Raw genomic sequence first — 22,326 nt, 5'->3', positions numbered from 1 at the left:
TGAAAAATTCTCGAATGGGACGTAAAACAACATACAATCAATCAATCAATCCAATGTTGTTACATCTATATAGATAGAAACACTTCTGACTTCTGTACCAGGAGCATTTCTTCAATTACTAATACAATGCACATTTTCTTTGATTCATGTTCCAAAATTGCTTTGTGAAAATTTTAAAAAAAAATAAGAAGGATATTGTATAGGCTTATAAAACCAGAAGTCATGATAAGGTGAATACATTGAGAACAGAATAAGCACTGTGTCCTCTGTTTCTTGTGGATTTTGAAAAGGGCCGCTTGAATGATTTTCCACATGGAAAACTGGTTTGTTATATCCAAAAAGTTGCAAGGATGATAAAGAATCCAAGCAGTTCTCAACAAGAACACTAAAATTATATCAATTATGCCAGAAAGAAATATGTTTACTTATATAAGATGTTTATTTATAGAAGATCTTTATCAAGATCATTTTTAAACGGATATTAGCCCAATATGGATTGGAAAGCTTTACCCACGGACAGCATGCTTGCAGTTTTGTTACCCTTTATTTTAATACTAGACTCCTTCATGTAGGCGGTAAGATCAATATAGCAGTCCCCCAAGCAGTTGCAAAAGAAACAAAACCTATCTTCACCGAAGGAAATGATATGTCCACCTTGATTATACAAAGTTTGCATAAAAAAACACAAGGAAAAATGTTTTGCTAAAAGAGCAGAAGCAGTCTATACAGGTGGACATTGGACAATTGAAGCAAAAGGAATTAAATCATTCCTCATAGACAATTGCATACCAAACCCAAGAAAAGCTTTTCTTTAAGCCATCCATGTTCAGATCGACAAATGCTGATTCATTTCCTCTGATATATCTCTCCTTTTATATGCTAAAGACATTCACCGTGAAAGGTATAATTTAAAAAAATGTCACGTAAAAAATGTCTGGTTAATCAGTTTGTGCAAATGATTATAGTAGATTTATATAGACTCTGTGAAACCAATTATTTACATGGTATGCTGTATATATTTTATAAATCATGGGAAAATACCATATCTTTGCATATATTTATTAGAATAAATGCGTTTTGTTTGATTGTATTTCTTGTGCAAAGTTTAATCAGTTTCATACAAAAAGTGTTCTCATAACAGATTATTTTTTCAATAAACACTCTCAACAAAGTGTAACCATGTAAATATAATTATGCAAGCAGAATTATTCAAATAAGACTGGGTTAGTACAGATCCTTGATTTTCAACTATTTTCCTTTAGTTTGTAAAGGCGGATATTACGGATTAAACTGTGAACAAGAGTGCAGTAAATGTAAAAATGGAACATTCTGTCATAACATCACAGGGATCTGTCCTCTTGGATGTCAAAATCACTGGAATGGATCGAAATGTGATGGTAAGAGATAACCTTGCTTTTAAATGACAAACCATTTTTAACGTTGCCAAGATTATTGTAAAGTTGCATTATTATACTATATGATCTTTAGAAATCGCAATTATCTAAAATCATTTTGAAAATTTATGTTCGTTTTGTCTTTCCTCATAGTTTGTGAAAATGGCTTTTATGGTACCTATTGCTCTACGAAGTGTGGTCGTTGTAAACCTGGAACGTATTGTCACAATGTAACAGGAATTTGTCAAGAAGGATGTAATGATAATTGGGACGGTGTTAAATGTAACTGTATGTACTTTTGAGCAAAAAAACAAAACAAAAAGACACTTTTTTGCGTGTCAAATTATTTAAATAATTCATAATATAAATTGTCTCAATACTTCCATAGAATGAAATTTTTTAATAATGGTGCATATTTTACATTTTTCTTTATTTAATTATCAATATATTGTTATTGTTAGGCAAACTTAACGAATTTAAAATAATGTTGTTTTTTTTCTTCGAACTATCAATATATTGATTCTGTTTATTGTTCTTTAATATATATGTATCCTAAAATGTATTTTGGAAGTGTGTAAAAATGGATTTTATGGTGACAACTGCAGAAAGACATGTGGTAATTGTAAACCTCGAACGCATTGCCACGATGAAACAGGAGTTTGTCTAGAAGGATGTGATGATCATTGGAATGGTTCTCAATGCAATGGTATGATGTTATGATGTCCAGTAAATTTAAAAATTACGAGAAGAAAGAATAGAAAATCGATATCTTCCATAGCAAGGGGGGGGGGGGTATAAATATACAGTGAAGAAGAACAAGAGCATTTGATCTGCAGAGATATTCAGGGACGCGCGTAAATCCTAAGTGTAAATGTTCTTATATGGTCATATGAACATGATGATATGAAGTAAATCACAATGTTCAGTGACACAGCGCGCTTATGCTTGCTTACTTATCCCGTCTCCTTTCTTAAAACAAGCCTCAAGATGAAGTTCGGCTACATAAAAATTGTTTACATATATTCTGCTTCTGATAATATCTATAAGTGATATTGGTAGAGAGGGTCACTGTACAAATTTGAATAATTTTTTTTATGGATATTATAAAATTTTTATGCATAATGAAAATAATTTAATTTTATTGAGCAACCCTTTCTAGCAATAATATTTAAAGATATTTTCAGAGGCGGAATGAATGCTTCGTTCATTTAGCTGTCCTTCATATCGGAACGTGTTGCAAGGGGGGGAGACGGCAAGCATTAGCACATCATGTCAATAAAAATGAGGTTACGAAGTACACGTCATAGAATATGTCAGCGGTTCAAATGATCTTCTTAGCATGACGTTCACATGAAGTTGTCTTTTATGAAAATATTTCAACAGATAACTCTAGTTCACACGAGGACTCTTCTGAAATGATTGAGTCATTAACTTTAACTCCATATTAAAAGAAAATATTTCTTGATCTTCATATATTTTGAGTCGAAATTCTATAAAACTTACACAAAAAGAAGTCGCTAAAATAAATAAGAGATGTTTGTGAAACCACTATGCCCCCCCCCCCCCCCTATAATTTTATGGAATTTTTCAAAGTCCAAGGGCATAACTCTGTCAAAAATTGCTCGATCGTACCTAAAACAAAACTTGACCTAGATATTCTTATGATAAATCTGTATGCCAAATTCCATATGAGTATGTGTACACAGCTAATTGTGCCACGTACGTGTAACGTATGGTAGCACATACCACGTACGTGAAACGTGCGGTTGGAATACACATATGTGTTACGTACGTTTCACGTACGTGTTACATATGGTATGTGCTACCACGCGTTACACGTATGTTTATAAACGCATGGTTTACATGTGTATTGTCAACCACACGTTACACATACGTTAATGAACATGTGGTTTACATGTGTATTGTCAACCATACATTACACATACGTTAATAAACACACGGTTTACATGTGTATTATAAACCACACATTACACATATTTCACACACAGGATTTACATTTATCATCAACCACACGTTATACATACGTTAATATATGCATGGTTTACATGTATTAAAAACAACACATTACATGTACATTAATGACAAGTATGAGTGTTATCAGCTATGTTACATGTAGGTTAATAAAAATTGTTTTACATGTGTGTGAAAAGCTGGCTGTGTTTGAGAAGTCTGTATATTTTCTATATTAATGGTACTTTTACATACATGAATATGATAAATGTAGGTCAACTATAATTAAATTCAATCCTTTTTAATTTGTTTAATTAATTAGTAAAATTATTATTTAATTTTTGTCAACAAGTGAAAAAAATCCCTAAAAGTTTTATTGTTGCTGAGACTATATAATATTCTTAAACTGGTGACATTTTCAAATACTGTAACAGGAACTTTTTGTACAAAAGTACACCTCAGACCAAATACTTTTTTTTACTTAATAGTTCAGAGTGAATTTGGAGAACTAATCAAGATAATGTTTAACAATCAACAGGTCTGACACAATCTCTTGATTAAGCTTTATAGCTTGAAATAGCTATATAGCTTTATTAAGCTATTCAAAATAGCTTGATAAAGCTATTTATATGCAGGTTTTCACAAAAATGTTATTTGTACAAAATAGACAAAAAGTCGCAAGTATTTGACCATTCATATGTAATATGGGTTATCAAATCAACAACCCAAAACCAAGATAGTTCAAACATTGCATCATTTGAATACTTTTAAGCAAAAGATGAATTTCCATTGTTTGGGTAACTGTACACTACCTTGTGTGAGTTGAGGCATGGATAAGTATGATTGCTTCTCATTGTACTGAATTATTACCAATCAATTATCTTGTTGACCATAATTGGCCTCCTTTATAATTTCATTGAAGAGGTAACTGTATCAATTGCTTTATATAGCCCCCAAAACTTTTAGAACTTTGAGTACAAAGTCTCTTAAGGAGACGCAATTTGATGAGTGATTTTTACATGCATTATTTTCATAAGAGTTCAAGGTTGAATATCATCACTGCACCAAGGTGCGACTTTTTGTACATACTTGGAAAATAACACATTTGAGAAAAAAGTGTGATAAAATAGCTAAATCAAGCTATTCTGAATAGCTTAATAAAGCTATATAGCTAAATCAAGCTATATAGCTTAATCAGGAGATTGTGCCGGACTTGATCAATAACCTGTAATTCATGAAACAGAGTACTGCGACCAACTTGGTCCAAGTATAAAATCCCTCTTAAAATGGGACCCTAGATCATAAGTTGCGTGGATTTTAATCATTATACTGTAATATATTTTAAAGATTTAACTTTTTTTTCAAAAAAATAATATCATATCATGATCTATGATAATGATGATTAAAACCCAATCACCTCTGAAAGCTCACAGGTGTGTGTATTGTTGACTTCTTGTGCGTGTTTTGCGTCTTTAATGTTCCAATTTATTTCACATTGTTTACCTTACGTCCACTTGCATGACTGACATGGAGTAATCGGTTCGCTTTGGTGTATAATTTACTCTTAGAACAGTAAAACATAGTCTACATACAAGTACACCAATCTCGTAATATGTATATCGGATATCGGTAGAGGCACATAAAATTGAACTCGATCATCGGTAGATATAATCATTCCGAATTCAGGAGCAAAAGCTGAATTTGAAAAACAAAAAAAAAGAAAATCACGATAATTTCACAACAGAACTCAAATGGAATTCACCTAAATAGGTATTACATAATTATACAGTTGGTAGCGTCCGTATAACACTAAATATGTAAAATGTACGTTCCGGAATTTTATTTACGTTAACGGGTGACGTCACTGGTAAGAAGTCTGACGTCTGCAAGATAGTGTCTGGAGTTAGGCTAGGAGTAACGGTGAGGAATATACATAACATCAACAGTTATTTATTTACTTTATATTTCAGACTGTGTTGCATGTAAACTAACGGGTGTGTTTCTTTTATTTTAGTGTATAACCACAGGAGTCGGCAGTTTTATCCATAAAGCAACGTAAACAACAACCAGTGAGCTTCGCGAGCAATGTAAACCTAGTATACCAAATAAGTAAGAAATTATTGACGCAGTCAACTGTCTTGGTCAGCACCCCAGCCCAGATGTGAATCAACACTGGCACATTATATCAAAATTAAGGTGTGGTATAAAACATACTGTTATAAAAAATATTTATTGTAAGATTTTTTTTAGCCTACCAATAAGATGCAATAAAACCCTTGATGGAAAAAGTTCCACCCACCCAATGTATTTCTTTACAAAACATGTAGAGGAAATATAAATTATCTTTTAGGGCAATAAGGGTGTAACACTTATTTTTCAGATGTCTTTTTCATACAGTCCTTATGAATATAAATAATGTATTTTGAGATTGTGATTTTTTATGTGATTTTAAATGTACACTCCAGGATGGTGGCTGAAGCTCATCTCCTATGTAAACACCTAAATGCCAAGTCTGGACTTCAAAAACAGATTCTGAAAGTTTAACCAGCATTATGGTAAAACTCTTAAAAAAGAAATCAAATTTTCTGATCCCATTGCTTTTAGACTTGCAATTTAATACATATAATATCATGTAATGATGTGCATTACATTTCAATCACAAGAGGAGAAAATGTTAAATGTTATCAGTAAAATAAGTAATTTTTCATATTGTTTGTTTTGCTTTACAAGTCTGAAATGCAATTTTTTTTTTACATATATTTTCTTTTTTACCCCAAGGACAAAAAGTATACACTTTGAACAGACACAAAAACATATAGGTCCATGCCAAGCTATGAAAGATTTATGCTGAGGGTAAGTTCTATTATTATATAGAATTTAATTGTCAGACATATGGTTATGTCTAAAATTTTACTGTTGTATTTATATCAGTGATAAGCAATATTTTGCACCTGAGCTGACTTACATGTAATCACAAAAAAATGTTATAACTAATTAGATAACCTGAGTCAGTCATGACCTATTGCTATCTGTTTTTAGCTCACCTGAGCTGAAAGCTCAAGTGAGCTTTTGCTGATCACATTTTGTCTGTAGTCTGTCTGTCTGTCTAGCTGTCCGTCTGTCTGTAATGAAATATATGTAAACTTTCACATTTTCGACTTCTTCTCCAGAACCACTGGCCTATTTCAACCAAACTTGCCACAAACCATCCTTGGGTAAAGGGGATTCAAGTTTGTTCAAATAAAGGGCCACACCCTCAATAAAAGGGAGATAATTAAGAAATAGTGAAAATTTAGTGGGATGTTTTAAAAATCTTCTTCTCAAGAACCACTGGGCCAAAAAAGTTGAAACTTATAGGAAACCTTGTATGTCAAAGTGTAAATTCAAATTTGTTTAAGGGGATGAAGGACACATGGTCACATGACTTTGTTAAACTACGTCATAGTCTCCATTTATGTAAGTGCAAAACGTGTAAAGCATCAGTTCTTGTATAAATTTTTGACAATTTTTTTTCTTTAATTACCATCTTATATTATAAAAAATAATAAGTTTAACATTCTTGTAAACATTAACAAATTATGAAAAAAGATTGATCCACTCCTCTGTTTCTTTAAACTGCGCGTCCAACAAGTCGGTGACGTCATACACGATCTGCTAGTACAGCAAGATCATACTCAGTGAATTCAAGGTCGGTATTATTATGTAAAAACAGGTCATAATCAGTATATGATGAAGTATTTTGAGAAACGGGGAACACAAAAATTATTTTTGCATGGCTGATGACGGAAATCTTACGTAGGTATATCTTATTTCGCTTATTTAGCTTACATGTGACGTCATAGTTGGTTTTTCCCGTACTCGAGAAATGTAAACATGACAAGTTTTTGTCCTGCTTATGTCGTCTTTAACGATGTCCTGTGCAATATTTAGGTCAGCTTCACCATTCGAAATTTTTACAGTTAATCAATAATTTGAAGGACTTGCATTTCAACGTAAATTTAGAAATATTGAATGATAGGATTTTTTGTAAATTACGGTTTTTGTTGTTTAAGTTGTCTTAAAAAGTTCGTAGTTTTCCCTATCCAGATGCAGTGTGATAGACGAAACTTGCCTTTTCGAATTTTAAACCCAATTCATACTCTGAAATATTTTAAAAGATACATGATCACTTACATATTTTTTATATATGCTTTAAAAATCCAATTATGGACAGAGTAATGAGCCCGGAAACATGGAGAATTAAAACTCCACTTAGATACTGTAGGGCATAATATTTGTCAACCAATATCTCTAAAATAAGGTAAGAAACCTAATGATATAACTGCTTTAAGATATGTGGGACATACTTAATAAGAAATATACAAAATATAAAAAAAAATTGAATGACAAGTATTTTTTCAGCTAAAGGTCCTTCTTCCCCTTAAATCATGAGCCCTGGGTTTGGTTGGGGCCACAATGGGGGATCAAAGTTTTACATAGGAATATATAAGAAAAAATCTTAAAAAATCTTCTTCTCAAGAACAGCAAAGCCTTGTTTAGTCATATTGATAAGGAAGCATCATCAAGTAGTGTAGATTCAAGTTTGTTCAAATCATGACCCCCCAGGGGTAGGGAGGGGCCACAATGGGGATCAATATTTTACATAGGAATACATAGGGAAAAAAACTTTAAAATTCTTCTTCTCAAGAATAGCAAAGCCATGAATAGTCATTTTGAAATGGAAGCATCCTCAGGCTGTGTAGATTCAAGTTTGTTTAAATCATGATCCTCTGGGGATAGGATTGGACCATAACGGGAGATCAAAGTTTTACATAGAACTAGATGAAATCCCGCGCAAGCGCGGGGAATTGAATTTATACCACTACCGACAGAAAAAATCTAATAATAATATTATATATATTGTAGTTTCTACTGACAGCCTACAGGCTTATAACTGGAAGAAATACTTTGTGAAGTAGAAGTACGTCTCCACCCCCACCCCCCCACCCCCCCCCCCACCCCGCCCGTGTAAAACTTAAATAACAATATCATTAATTGCCGTTTATTGAGAAACCTGTTATATACTATGTTATGGATATTGTATATACTATGTTATGGATATTGTACTTCAGATGCTCTTATTTCATTTCCGTCAAGAATAAAAGCAGTGAATATGCACATTTTACTGAGAAATAGATTTTTTTGGGTAAAAATTCACAGGTACTTGGGTCTTGGTTTATAAATATGTATGTACCTTATTGATATGTAAAAACTGTACCTTACCTCTTTTTTTAACATATCAATAAGGTACATAAATATTTATAATCCAAGACCCAAGAACCTGTGTAAAAATTAGCTTTTATATAACGCCCTATGAATACAATGGCGGATTTAGAGGGGGGCCAGCCCCCCTCCCATTTTGTGTCCAAAATATACATAAAATTTAATAAGTCAATTTTTTTGGTGTGTGTCCGTGACCCCTACCCCAATCCCAAACTGGTTGCCCCCCCCCCCTTTCAAGATTCCTGGATCCGCCACTGCAATGGGCCGAGTATTTGATACAAAAGACTGAATTTCAAAAAAAAAACTGAAATGTATTGATTAAAGCAAAATTTTACAGCATAATTGTATTTGAATAATGCCTAATTCATTAATATTCTCTTTTCATGTAAGCAAGTTTATTACGAAGTACAAATTGTACTTCGGGTTCGTTGCCACGATGCTCTCAATGAGGAATATATATACAAATTTTACCGATAAATTTATTAGGAAAACCTACTACATATATGTAATAGTAATATATAAATATATTCACAACTTACAGTGTTATCAATGATTTACCATTATTTCAAAGACCATTCACACAAAAGCTTTTTTATGTTAAAGCAGCTATAATCACCTCGTTTTTCTTTTTAACATCGGGCTCGATGCTATATGATGTTCTAGAAGTTTCCGTCAATATTACGATCGGTGAATGACGAAAATAATCTGCACATTTCCCTTTTTAATCGATTATCACAACTTATTTCTTTTATATCATTTAAATCAAGTTTTGATTGAATAATTCAGTAATAACGTTTAATGAAATAAATAAACGATTGCTTGTTGTCAGTTTCATTAAAAATTGCCAGTAACTTAGATCCGCCAACCGGAAACGCCACCGTACTCACGTTTTTGCTATTTCATGGCTGTTTATAGAAAATAAAAGTAGACTTTTAATTTAATGTACGATACTTACAATGCAAGTGAAATCTAAATATAGTTTACGGACATCATCTTGTATCGTGTGTATTCTTAGAGGAGTAAGTAAGAACTCTGGTGCACCCGTTTCGGAGTTTATTTGCAAAATTTATTAATTTATAAGTATAGATATATAGGAAAAAATCTTCTTCTAAAGAACAGAAAAGCCATGATCAATCATGTTTATATGAAAGCATCATCAGGTAGTGTAGATTCAATTTTGTTCAAATCATGAACTCTGGGGTAGGGAGAGTCCACAATTGGGGATCAAGTTTTTACAAAGGCATATGTAGGGAAAAACCTTTAAAAAATTTCTGCTCAAGAACAACAAAACCATATGTTATATTAATATTTCTTGTGGCTTGCGGGTGTGTCATCACCTTGACCCAAGGTCATTTGGGCAAGTTCAAGGTCACTGACAGAAAAAAATCATAATTTGTGTTTACACAAAGATTGCTTATGACCTAAAGGTGTGTCATGACCTGACCCAAGGTCATTTGGACAAGTTCAAGGTCACTGACAGAAAAAGTTCATAATTCGTGTTCGGTCTGTATCTTTCCTATGGAGGATAATTTTGGATGTTGGGAGTATCCACTTCACACAAAGATTGTTTATGACCTGAGGGTGTGTCCTGATCCTGACCTATAGTCACATACTGTAGAAAAAATGGATAAATAATGCATCCATACTTTCCAACAGAGAAATACTTCAAAAATGGTTATTAATTTTTCAATGTAATAAAAAACAATATTATTATTAGTATTGCTGTTTTACTAGGCTATGCCAAAGTTTCATTCATTAAAAAAATATAATGAGCAATTACTGGTAAATTTTCTTTCTAAATGTATAAACAATTTTTGAACACCTTTTAGATCCTAAAATACTAGTATTAGTGACTTGGCATCTTCTCTGAGAAACCCAGTGGGGGGTATTTGTCCATATTGGACAGTTCTAGTTTAGTTCTAAAGGAAGTCAACCAGGAGTTATCTGTAGAAAATAATAATGTTCTGAAAAAAAAAACTATGTGTTGTTCCATATGCAAATTCATTTAATATTTTCTTTTTCTTTACAGATGAAAGGGAATTGCAGAAGAATGAATTGATGTTAACATCTCAACATTAAAATTGGCTTAAATTTGAATATGTCTTTTGTTGTGATTGCCTAAAGAGCAATTAGGATCAGGAAATTTGAGGTGAAGGATATCCAGATATGTACCTTCAAAATGTGGATCATTCAACAGATGAAAAGAAAATAAGCCCCTGAAGAAAATTATGTCAAATGCATGAAATGAATATTTTAATTGCACATCATTTTTGTTTCACGTATGTTTACAATATATATGTGAAAAACAATGTTCGGTGGTCAAAACATATGTTTAACCATGGTTTGGCACATGTATGGTACTTATACATTTATCATATGAGCAGTGCATTTAACAAACATGTTAAACGCATGTTTCTAAAAACATACGTTACACACACGTTGAACGTACATTATTCATACGTGAACCATATGAATAACGTATGTGTGCAACATGTGTGTAACGTATGGTAGTCAATACGTATGTTTAACGTATGTGTCACGCATAATATTCATACGTGTGAAAACGTACGTTTAGCATACGTGGTGCTTTTTTCATGTGATACGTACGTGAAGTCACGTACGTATCACATACGTTTAACGTACGTGATACGTACGTGGCACATTTTGCTGTGTAACCTCTGCAAAATGATCGGAAACTGCAAATAATTGGAATTTTTAACAGTCCAAGGAGCATAACTCTGTCAAAAATTGTCCGATCGTACCCAAAACAGAAACTGACCTAGATATTCTTATGATAAATCTGTACATTAAATTTCATTGTGTACAACATCTGCGAAGAAAATTAACGGAAACTGTTGGTGGAACAACAGACAGACAGACTTGAAGACCGACCGACAGACAGCAGCAAAGCAATATGCCTTCCTTTCTTCGAAAGGGGGGGGGGGGTTAAAAGTAACAACTTACAATGTGTGCATTGGACTTAGTATCTCCTTTACTACGTGTAAGATAATGATTTTTTTATTGTATTTCGTGACTGCACCGGTTAACCCTTACCGGTTAAACGCATTAATATTCGTTTAAATAACAATAATAAAGTATTGTTTAATTATTTCTTGTTTTTATTTCTTGTTCTTTTTTGGTAAATAGATATGCCGATTTTCTTCCAAAGGCGTTCATCAGAAAGGAGAATAAATGCAAGTCTCTATAATTCTCAAACAGGCCTCGTAACATAAGAGTAAAACAATGCAGTCAGTACATATACGTGGGTTATTAGAAAAGTTCGCGGACACATTGATTTACGGAAAATAAATTGTGTTCTTTGATGAATGACGTATATTTAATCAAATTTTTATCTTTTGTTTATTTGTATGTAAAAAAAATCAGGTCAATATACTAAAATTGAAAATATACAACGGTTTTTACTGTGCGGGCATAGGATTCACGGTACAATTACTTGACGTTTTATGAGTTAGGTGATGTAACGGCCTGATTCCAGACCTGTTATTCTTTTTCAGAAAATCTAAATATCTTTCATTTCTATTGAGTTTTCGTGTCTTTTTCTTACTTACAAATCAAATAACTTTATCAAGACATGTTATATTTTTTTCTAAAATGTCTTTTGTGGCGAATCGAATATTTTTGAGATCTTAAAAGCAATGTCTACCCAGTTCAGCGATCAGGTATAAGAAACAATATAATATCCATGTGCGCAACGTCCATGCGATAAGTAGGACATTGGAGTATCGCAGGAATTGATAATCAAAAATGTCAATCCTTCCATTCTTACAAAGTTGCTACCACTTAAACACTTTGGTACTAGATATGTGTAGGCAATCCCAAGCAGCATATAAAAACAATTTAGTCTCTTTTCCTGTCTGCAGACATATTTTTTAATCAGCTCCATGCTTCAAAACGTTCAATGACTTTCCCATTCTTGACTTTGTTTTTATGCATTGATCATCTATAATTAATGATAAAACTCCTCCAGTATAATCCAAACTTTCGCCAAGTGACGTTTTATGAATATTTTAGTGAAAAGTGTAATAATATAAATTTTTATGTGCCACAACAGTGCAATTTTTAATTTCAAAGAAAGGTCTCTGTAATGTAAAGGTGCGAAGAAGTAACATGATCCGTGAAACATCTTTTTTCTAAATGAACTAGCTATATATATATTTTTAAAGATCATCAGAAAATACCAAATCTATGCATATTGATTGGAAAATACGTATAGTTTTTATCTGCAGAGTTTTACTGATTTCCTGCAAATAACGCGCTCACAATAGATGTTTTCTAACAACTCTCGTACATGTATGTTCACATGGAATGCGAATTATGAATAATTATACTTTGAACATTTCTTCCTGAAGCTTGTAAGAGCGGCTATTACGGACAAAACTGTGACAGAACTTGTGGTAAATGTAAAAGTGGAACCATATGCGATTACATCACCGGAATCTGTCCAGAAGGATGTCAAGGTCAATGGAACGGATCAAACTGTGATTGTAAGAGATAGTTATTCATATACGTAAGAGATTAAAAAAAATAACCATGCATTTCAATGGTGTGTACAATGTAAAATGGAATATTAAGAAATCAGTAATAGCTTTATGTTTATATTGAAATTAAATTAAATATTGATATAAGATTTTTTTTTCTAAAGTATGCCAAGATGGATTTTATGGTGAAGACTGCACGAGGACGTGTGGTCATTGTTTTTCGGAAACTTTCTGCAATAAAATAACAGGAATTTGTCATAAAGGATGTGATGTTCATTGGAACGGTTCTACATGTAACGGTAAAAAACAACAACGCATGCAGAAAATACACTTCTATAGCTTTTTCATGTATGTTTTGAGAGCCTCAATTTTCCCATATCATAAATAATTTTCAAAATACCTCACGTTTTTCAATCTTTTAAAAAAATAATTGTATTGTAAATAAAACTTGTTTATGTTTTAGGTCACATGAAACCTTCAAATGACCTATTGCTATCACTTTTGTCTGTCATTGTGCGTTTACTGACGTATACTGCATGTCGTCCGTACATTTTGTCATTTTATTTTTGTTTTTGAACTTTTTTACCGATTTCTATAAAATTGACATAAAACATCTTTGGGCGAGGTAAAAAAAATTTGAATCTCATTTCCATACTCCCTTAGGTTTAATGGGCTGGGCTAAAATAAAAAAAAAATAAAATAAAATCTGCAACCTTTGAAAAACTTCTTCCAAAATTGTGAATACAAGGTTTTAATGAACCAGAATGTATTTTACGGAAATAAAGACTCCTCACCACTTGGCCAAGGGTTCTGGTGCTGAGCAGAGTAATACTGATTATGAAGGGGAAATTTTTACTCCATTCAGAAAACTCTTCCAATTTAAATTACTTTAAAATGTGATTGTAAGATCAACTAACTAAAAAAAAAGATTTTTTTTTATAATTCAAAAAGGATTTTATAGTTTTTTATATTGTAATGTAAATGAAAAAAATGTAAATTTACTAAAGAAAATCGAGACAAAAGTATTTTTCTTTAATTTGAATATTATTGAAACATAAAGAAATGCCTAATTAAGAGGGATTGTGCTTGGTTTACTATCGGTAAATTGTGTCTGGTGATTAGCACAGTCAGGTTAAAACAAATTAATAGATTTACCTAATGAGTTGTTGCTGAGTACTAATTCAATTATTGAGTTTATTCTGATCATCATATTTCTACATCGATTTGGAGAAACATATTTTCATCCATAAAGATATTTCGGATTTTTTTAACTATTTCTTTTTTTGTTTGGGCCCTTTACAGAAAGGTATTATACTCGAATGTCCGTTGAAACTCTTACTCCTTCTGATTATGAACCTTTTTAGTGTGTAAAAATGGTTTTTATGGTGACAACTGTACAATGACATGTGGTCATTGTAAAGCTGAATTGCATTGCCACAACATAACGGGCATATGTACTGATGGATGTAGTAATCACTGGGACGGTCCTCAATGCAACGGTAAGTTTAAAAAAAATGAACATCATAAACCTCATATAATTAACATAATCAAAATTAAAATCCATTCACCACAATTAGATAAAAATGTCAACGAATATATAATTTTATGAATTATTTGGATACTCTTGCATTTGAAAACAATTAAGCATTAAGGCAAAATCATATTGATTCCAGTAATTTCAAAAATATTTTTTTAGCCATATCAGTATGTAAATTGCTTCTGTATGAGACTTCGTTTAAAATAAATAAACTATATTCCTAATGGAATGAATCTTCTAAAATGTGCATTTAGATGCTTGTGAACTCTTCTAAGAACATTAAATTTATGTCATATAACTGTAGTTTGCAGAGTTGGCTTCTATGGAAAACGTTGCGAAAAGCCTTGTGGGCGTTGTGCAAATGAAACATATTGTGATAAGATTACAGGGAAATGTCCGGAGGGTTGTCAGGATCATTGGAAGGGAATCAAGTGTGATGGTAAGTGGAGATTTTTATTCACTTAGTCATAAGTCTATTTACAGTCTACAAATGCTTGTCAAAAATATGAAAGTCGACTTATTAAATGATATTTAAATTTTACAATCACTACCGCAAACACTGATAAATAAAGCAATTCGCTGATTCAATAACGCGTGTTCTTTGTGACAGAGTAAAACCAATGTATACTGAATTACAGAAACAAAAATAAAACATCTATACTTTTAGTTAGGGATGCCAGAATATTTATTTTCTTTATTCGACTGCAGTATTTGTAGATAGTCGAATATTCGGAATATTTTCGGAAAATAAAATATAATTTAAAAGTTCACATGACGTATTCATAATTCAAAAACCCTTTTACTTACAAAGTAACTTCAAATGTCTATATGTTACAGACAGATGCCCAAAGCTAGGCACCTAACCTGTGGGAAGCGTGTTTATTTTAGATCGCTAATATCTCCAAAATGTAAAATTTCCCCGTCAATAACATTCACAAAACGGTATGTAAAGTCAGTTGTTTTTTTTTTTTACGTAAGCGTCGCCCGCGTGGCGCAGTGGTTAGAGCGTTCGCTCTAGAATCGCGGAATAAGGAGTTGATCCTTACGTCACGGGTTCGAATCCCACTGTGGGACGTGGAGACCGGTCCTTCGGATGGGACTATAAACTGAGGTCCCGTCTCGCAGTAGGTGCTGGCACGACAAAGATCCCTCACTGCTCAATGGCCCAGAGTGCCGAGTAAAGGTCAAAATTTGTAGCTCTCCACTGGCAAGTGGTGGCGTCTCCATATGAGTGAAAAATTCTCGAGAGAGACGTTAAAAAAACAATAAACAATATTTAAGTAAGCATTAAAAAATTGCAAACACACACCATCCACACGTCAGTTGCCTGTGATATTCTTAAATAGTACTTACCTTTGTTTTGTTTATTTTTCTTACAAGGTCAATTATGAAATAAACGTAAATATCATTTTTGTATAAGTCTTGCGTAGAAATGCAAATTGTGAAAATTAGCGTGATAATAAGTTTGAAGACCTAATTTTAAGTATGTTGTATTTCTTTATTTTCAGGGGCTCTATCTCCTGTCGATATCAATGCAGGTGAGATCGATTTAAATACATCATTATTTCGGATTAGAATACATGAATACGTATTCATCAAATGATATGAGGTAGATATTTTAAGATTCCAATTCAGACGATAGCCGTACTAAGTCGACAGATTGTGTTATTTAATATCCCAAAATTCCCAGTTATGTAAACGAAGTATTTTCAAATTCGACAATTAGAATAAGCATGTTTAATACAGAAAAAAAATAAAAAATGATCTGTTTCTTAGCTAGACTGTTTCTGCTATAATAAACTAAGCTTTGACAAATAATTTTTTTTTTACATAATTTATGTTTTATTTGTAGGTGACGGGGTTACAAATCCTTCATCTGTAATAATTTCCATTTTAGCAACACTTCTTGCTGTAATTGTTTTATACCTAGGGGCTAGATTTGTGCACAACAAACGAAAGATATGGAAAATAGGAAATAATCAAACAATGAATATTCAAGCAGTGTCACTGGAAAAGCCCCAATTTCACAACCAAATAGCAGATCACAAGGAGGACCATACGTATCATGAAATAGATTCGTCAATTTATGATTATGAAGATATACATACCTACACAAACAAAGTGTGATTTTGACAACAATTGTTTTTTTTGTTTTTTTTTTCATTTAAACCCTGAAATTTCATTTTACTGAAGTAAAATGAGTATAGTTTGAAAAGGCTGAAGGTTGTTGTCAAAATTAGCAATAATTACATACCAACTATTTCTAAAAGGGGGCAAGCTACTGACCGAAAAGTTGATGATACAAGGATATCAGTAGTCTCGTTTGAAGTAAACATTTATCGAATTCCATTGTCGATACAATACACATGTCAGCTATCAAATCAATATTTAAATCGAATGTTGACTGACGCTTTACAGGGGATGCTTATACTCTTCAATGGCACCCGATCCTACCTCTGATGTTAACTTGTCCTAATCCTCATTGTTCCAATGGACATATGAGATGGATTTTTGTTCGTTATCTTCATATATAATTTCATGAAAAATATACGCTCAGAAATGGCAATACATTTAAAAGACAGATCATTATTGTCAAATATGTATAAGAACGCAGTTTTATTTTCATTTATCCTTCTAATTAACCTTCTAATTACAATTTTTCTAAACACTAGGAAAAGGGGTAAAATTTCCCAGCATTTCTTTTATTACTTCTTTTTAGCTTATTTTTATTTGATTTTTTTCACTTTTAATTGAGTCGTCCCATGCGAAAAGAACACTTACGTATTTTGACCTCATAATGAAAAAACAAGGGTAAGGATAACGTCATAATATGTACATATGTAATTTGCACAATCTGTTAAATATATTTTTCAATTTCTTACAAGAATGTTATCAATAAATATCTTTATATTTTCATTATTGTATATACAATTGTAAGTCATTAAAATGTTTAATAAAAGGAATATGATCTTTTTAGCATAGTTTCATATAAAAAGACATTTCGAATATTTCAAATTCAATCTGGCTGATATAATTCCATAAAATTATTATAACGCTTGACAAAACTCTCTTCCCATATTGACTGTATTTGTATTGACAAAACTCTCTTCCCATATTGACTGTATTTGTATACATACTTTACAAACTGACATCAGAACCTGGCTCGAAATAAAAGATACTTTTCTTATAAATATTAAGCCATCGGACAACCTTAACATAGATGCGTTTTCTACACTTTATACAACCATTCCTCTCAATAAATTAAAAACTACGCCTTTTGGAATCATAGACAAATGTTCCTTCAATAAAAAGATGCCACTAATCCTACTCCTTTATTATCGGACCTGTTCCCATGAAGCAGAATTTATTCAAAACCTTTTATAGAAGAAGAAGAAAACACTCGCTATGGCTTTCAGCTCTATATTTTGATATATCGACTATGTATCATCAATTATTATTAATTACATGTACTTTCATTCGTAGGTCGATTCGATGTATCCCAGGTGATCGGAAGGTTGTGTGTTCGAATCACGGCCGCGACTGACTTAAGTCGATAAAAAATAGGTAGCAAGTGTTCCTTCGCCAAGTCCTCGGCACTTTAAAGTAAAAGTTGCGGGTCATTCGGATGAGACCGAGCCCCATCGTCACGGAAGGCGTTGGCAAGATAAAGAACCCTCACTGCTCAATGGCCCTGGGTGCCGAGTAAAGGTCTAAATTTGAATCCCTTCACAGGTATTTGGAGACGTCTCTATATGAGTGAAAAATTCTCGAATGGGACGTAAAACAACATACAATCAATTAATCAATCGATATATCCCAAAGAAATGGAAATAAAAAACAACAGAGTCTGCCACATCTATTTCAATTTTGAATAGAATAAGGGCAAACTAATAATATAATTAAATTGTATGACAAACGAGATTACGACAATTTCCTTTTTATGTAGTGATTACTCGCTATCACTTGCATATGGTGTTTACATCTCCTCGATACTGAAGATCTTTTTTTTTTTAACCGAGACAGTCTTTAGCCAGATAAGTTAATTTTACAGGATTTCAACAATCTCATTTAAAGTCAGCTTTTCCTTAATTCCATTTTCGTTAATGTGAACATGTTGGCAAATATAACTTAACATTAAGTTTTATTTTCATACAAATAGTTATACCTTTGTTTTTATACTGATTCTGAGTACGGATTGATATGTGTACCCGATCAATAGATAGGGTTCACGGCGGGTGTGACCAGTCAACACGGGATGCTTATTCCTCCTAAGCACCGCCACTGAAATTTCCAGGGGTCCGTGTTTTATGCTCTCTTCACAGATTTGTGTTGGTTATAGAATTTTTCAGACCGATCACTCTTCGTTAGTTTCACTTTTTTTATTGACTCTGCATTCGATGGTCAATTAACAAGTGCACAAACCCGCAGTAAAATAATCAATATTAAAATAGTAAAGCAAATATATAAGGGCAAACATAAAATCAACCCAATCAAAGATTCAATCAATATTCACTAAGCAAATTTGACAACCGATGTTATCAACTTGTCAACACAGCCAGTCTTTATCATCATGATAGCAATTAGACGGCTACAAATTACCACCTCTATTAGCAAAAGATCAAAAGCCCCTGAAAATTTTGAAAGATTAGGTCATCTTCTCTAGTGAAAAGTGCAGACCATCACCATTTTATTTTCTAAGCACAAACCAATGATGAAAGAATAGAACTGGCCATTCTATCAGGTCTTTAATATACATGTATTTTTTCCCAGATATTTCTTGCGATTCGCCACTTTTTTTCTTGGTATGGGGCATAATGGTATAATTTTTGTTACAGGAAACAGTGATCCCATATCTTCCATTAAAAATCAATGTAAATAGATACAACGAGTACCTTGTAAGGCCAATATTGTTTGCACTGCAATGCACATTTAAGAAATGAGGATGCTCCTCTATATGTTTTGGGTGCTTTACTTTTGCAACAGGTCTTGCATTTTTGATCTCCAATTGCTTTGACACCAGATCTCAGTTTCTGACATTGCAAGATTTAATCCCTCTATCCGATTCATGGCATCGGTAGTTGATGACTGGTGATTTGACCACCTAAACTTTGTCGGAACATGCAAAACTTAATGTATCTTAGATATTGATATATTGTAAAAGCTGTGTAAGTTTTTTTTTTGGGAAAAAGTCACACTTTAACTATTGACCTGGGGCAAAGTAATTGGTGAATTTCGGATATGTTTTGCATTGCCTAAAAGCTTAATACTCTAATGACTCTATTATATTATCTGACATGTCCTGTTGAGCTAGTAAGGTTGCTGCACGAAATCTATGCAAATGCAATGTAAAGTGCCTACCAATTCAAAGTTCCTTTTAATGAAGATAGGCGTCGATAATTGATAAAAAGGTTTAAAAGAATAATGTCAAAAGAGAGCCCCGATTTTGCAAGCCTAATTTTTAGGTTATCCTGGATAGGTAATACCAGACTTGACAAACCCATCGATGTCTGTGACAGGAATCTAATACCTCTACCTAACATATCTGTTTTAGAATGTTTTGCAAACAGGACAATTGCGTTATTTTCTATGTAAATGCATCCATCTTGGATGAATTTACTAGCAGTGTTTCCTTGTTTCAGGTCGCCTGCAAGGCGCAGTGGTTAGAGCGTCTGCTCTGGAGTCGCGGAGTAAGGAGTTGATTCTTACGTCGCGGGTTCGAATCCCACTGTTTATATATTGATCTGTTGGATTTAACCAACAACAAACATACATGCAATAGTAAGTATTGATGTAGTTTAAAGCTATCCAACAGTTTAAAATAGCAAATCATTTCATTTTGTGGTAATTTGAAGAACATATATATTTGTGTGATGTCATAGTAAGCATTTCCCGTAAAAATTAGGCCCCGCCTCCTTATTGCAGCCTTAACTGTGCTGCAAAATAAAAAAGAAGAAAAAATCTCTTCTTCGCCAAAATGTTCACGTTTTTTTTTTTAAATAATTTTTCTGCCCTTTAGCCTCTCACTTGTTGGTTTGTTCTGTTTTAATGATCAAGAAAAGACACCTTGCTTGCTGACAGCAGTAAGTTTAAAATTGATAAGGCTAGAGTTTGTTTGTAAAACTTTACAGTTACCTATTTTATGTTCAAATATATAATACCGTAATTCAGTTTCAATCTGCCTTTGATTTGTAAAAACTTTTTTTTTTTATTCTTGAATTCATGTCTATCTACATTTGTTTTCCAAATGCAGTATACATGTAGAGATAACGAACAGTATTCAAACTCAAAGTCCACGTAAACAATACAAATCACGAGAAGAACAAATACCGACCTCACAAAAGAGTTCAGATGCCATGGAGGAGTAAGCATTCCCTGTTGACCAGTCACACACGCCGTGTGTTCCTTGTCAGGATCGGATAACAGAAAATTCCGTAGAAATTTCAGTGTGTAAATAATGGCCTAAAATCGGTATGAAAAAAGTAAGCATTTGATCTAATGATGGATTGTATTTGTTGATAAGGCCATTGTATTGACCAAAGAAATTGCAAAACGATGACTTTAAACAAGACTGCTGATATCCCTGTTTTATAAACCTTTTTCTTAGTAGCTTGCCTCGAAGAGCATGCTCTTGTGTATCGAATCAACTTGGAGACATGAATCCCACATGAGGTGATTAGGGTATATTGCTAAAAATTAAGGGAAGTTGTCAATCAAATTAAATTATAAAGAAACTACTATCAATATGATATGTATGGACATGTATGAACAGGATTTCAGCTCTCCGAATGAGGAAATAAACTTTGTGGACAGACCACTAAGTTCACAGGGTGCACAGGGCACAAGTTGTGTAAAAATGTTAATCAATTTCCTAAATGATTGGTTGATTTTTTTGGTTTTGTTTATCGTCCCATTCGAGAATATTTCACTCATATAGAAACATCAACATATACCGGGGAACGGCTTCAAATTAAGAACTTTACTCGGCACTCAGGTCCTTTGAGCAGTGAGGGTTCTTTCACGCACCAATGTCTGCCGTGACAAAGGGGTCTCAGTTTTTAAGGTCTCATCAACAGGACCCGCAACTTTCACTTTAAAGTGCAGAGCGCCTGGCAAAGGAACAGTTGTTACCTATATAAATCGACTTAGGTCAGTCGCAGCCAGGATTGGAACTCAGGACCTTCAGATCACGGAGTGGTCGCTCTACGGACTGAGCTACTCAGACGGTTATATCTTAAATGAAGTACGAATCAAAGCAAGGGCACCGCAAAGCGGAGCATCCCCTCGCAAAGAGAATATCTGTACATCAAGGCAGCATTTGACATCGATCCCGATGCAAATTACGTCACCTTTTCGTACAATGACAAACTAGCACACACACACACACACACACAAGTGCGTTACTATATCCACTCCACCTCCGTTGCGAGGGGATAATAATCATCTTGAAGACAAATTAAAGTTTGTGATATTTTAAAAGGCGCATATTAAAAAGTAAATGCCAAAACCCAGCCTGATTTAAATCAGTCATTGCTAATACATGTACCATCTTTAGAAAATGTGTGATCAAGCGCCTTGGGCTCAATTCTTGTTCACTTCACCGCGTCAAACCTAAAACTCTAACATAGGTAATTACAACTCCTTCGCCAATTGCCCGGAACAAGAA

General features: G+C 33.1%; 1 long non-coding RNA gene across 1 annotated transcript; it reads left to right on the top strand.

The window, feature by feature from the left end:
- The first annotated feature begins 5,504 nt into the window (after positions 1 to 5,504).
- LOC133179844 (uncharacterized) lies at positions 5,505 to 10,724 on the top strand. The gene is made up of 4 exons (XR_009720199.1): positions 5,505 to 5,561; positions 5,831 to 5,920; positions 6,144 to 6,218; positions 10,657 to 10,724. It is a non-coding gene; the product is annotated as an uncharacterized LOC133179844 (long non-coding RNA).
- Positions 10,725 to 22,326: the final 11,602 nt, after the last annotated feature.

The sequence above is a fragment of the Saccostrea echinata genome, unplaced genomic scaffold (assembly GCF_033153115.1).
Source record: "Saccostrea echinata isolate AGI-Se365-2 ecotype Australia unplaced genomic scaffold, CSIRO_AGI_Sech_v1 ptg000005l, whole genome shotgun sequence".
NCBI classification, from domain to species: Eukaryota; Metazoa; Mollusca; class Bivalvia; order Ostreida; family Ostreidae; genus Saccostrea; species Saccostrea echinata.
The sequence above is the reverse complement of the archived record's forward strand: the minus strand, read 5'-3'. Positions and strand labels throughout refer to the sequence as shown.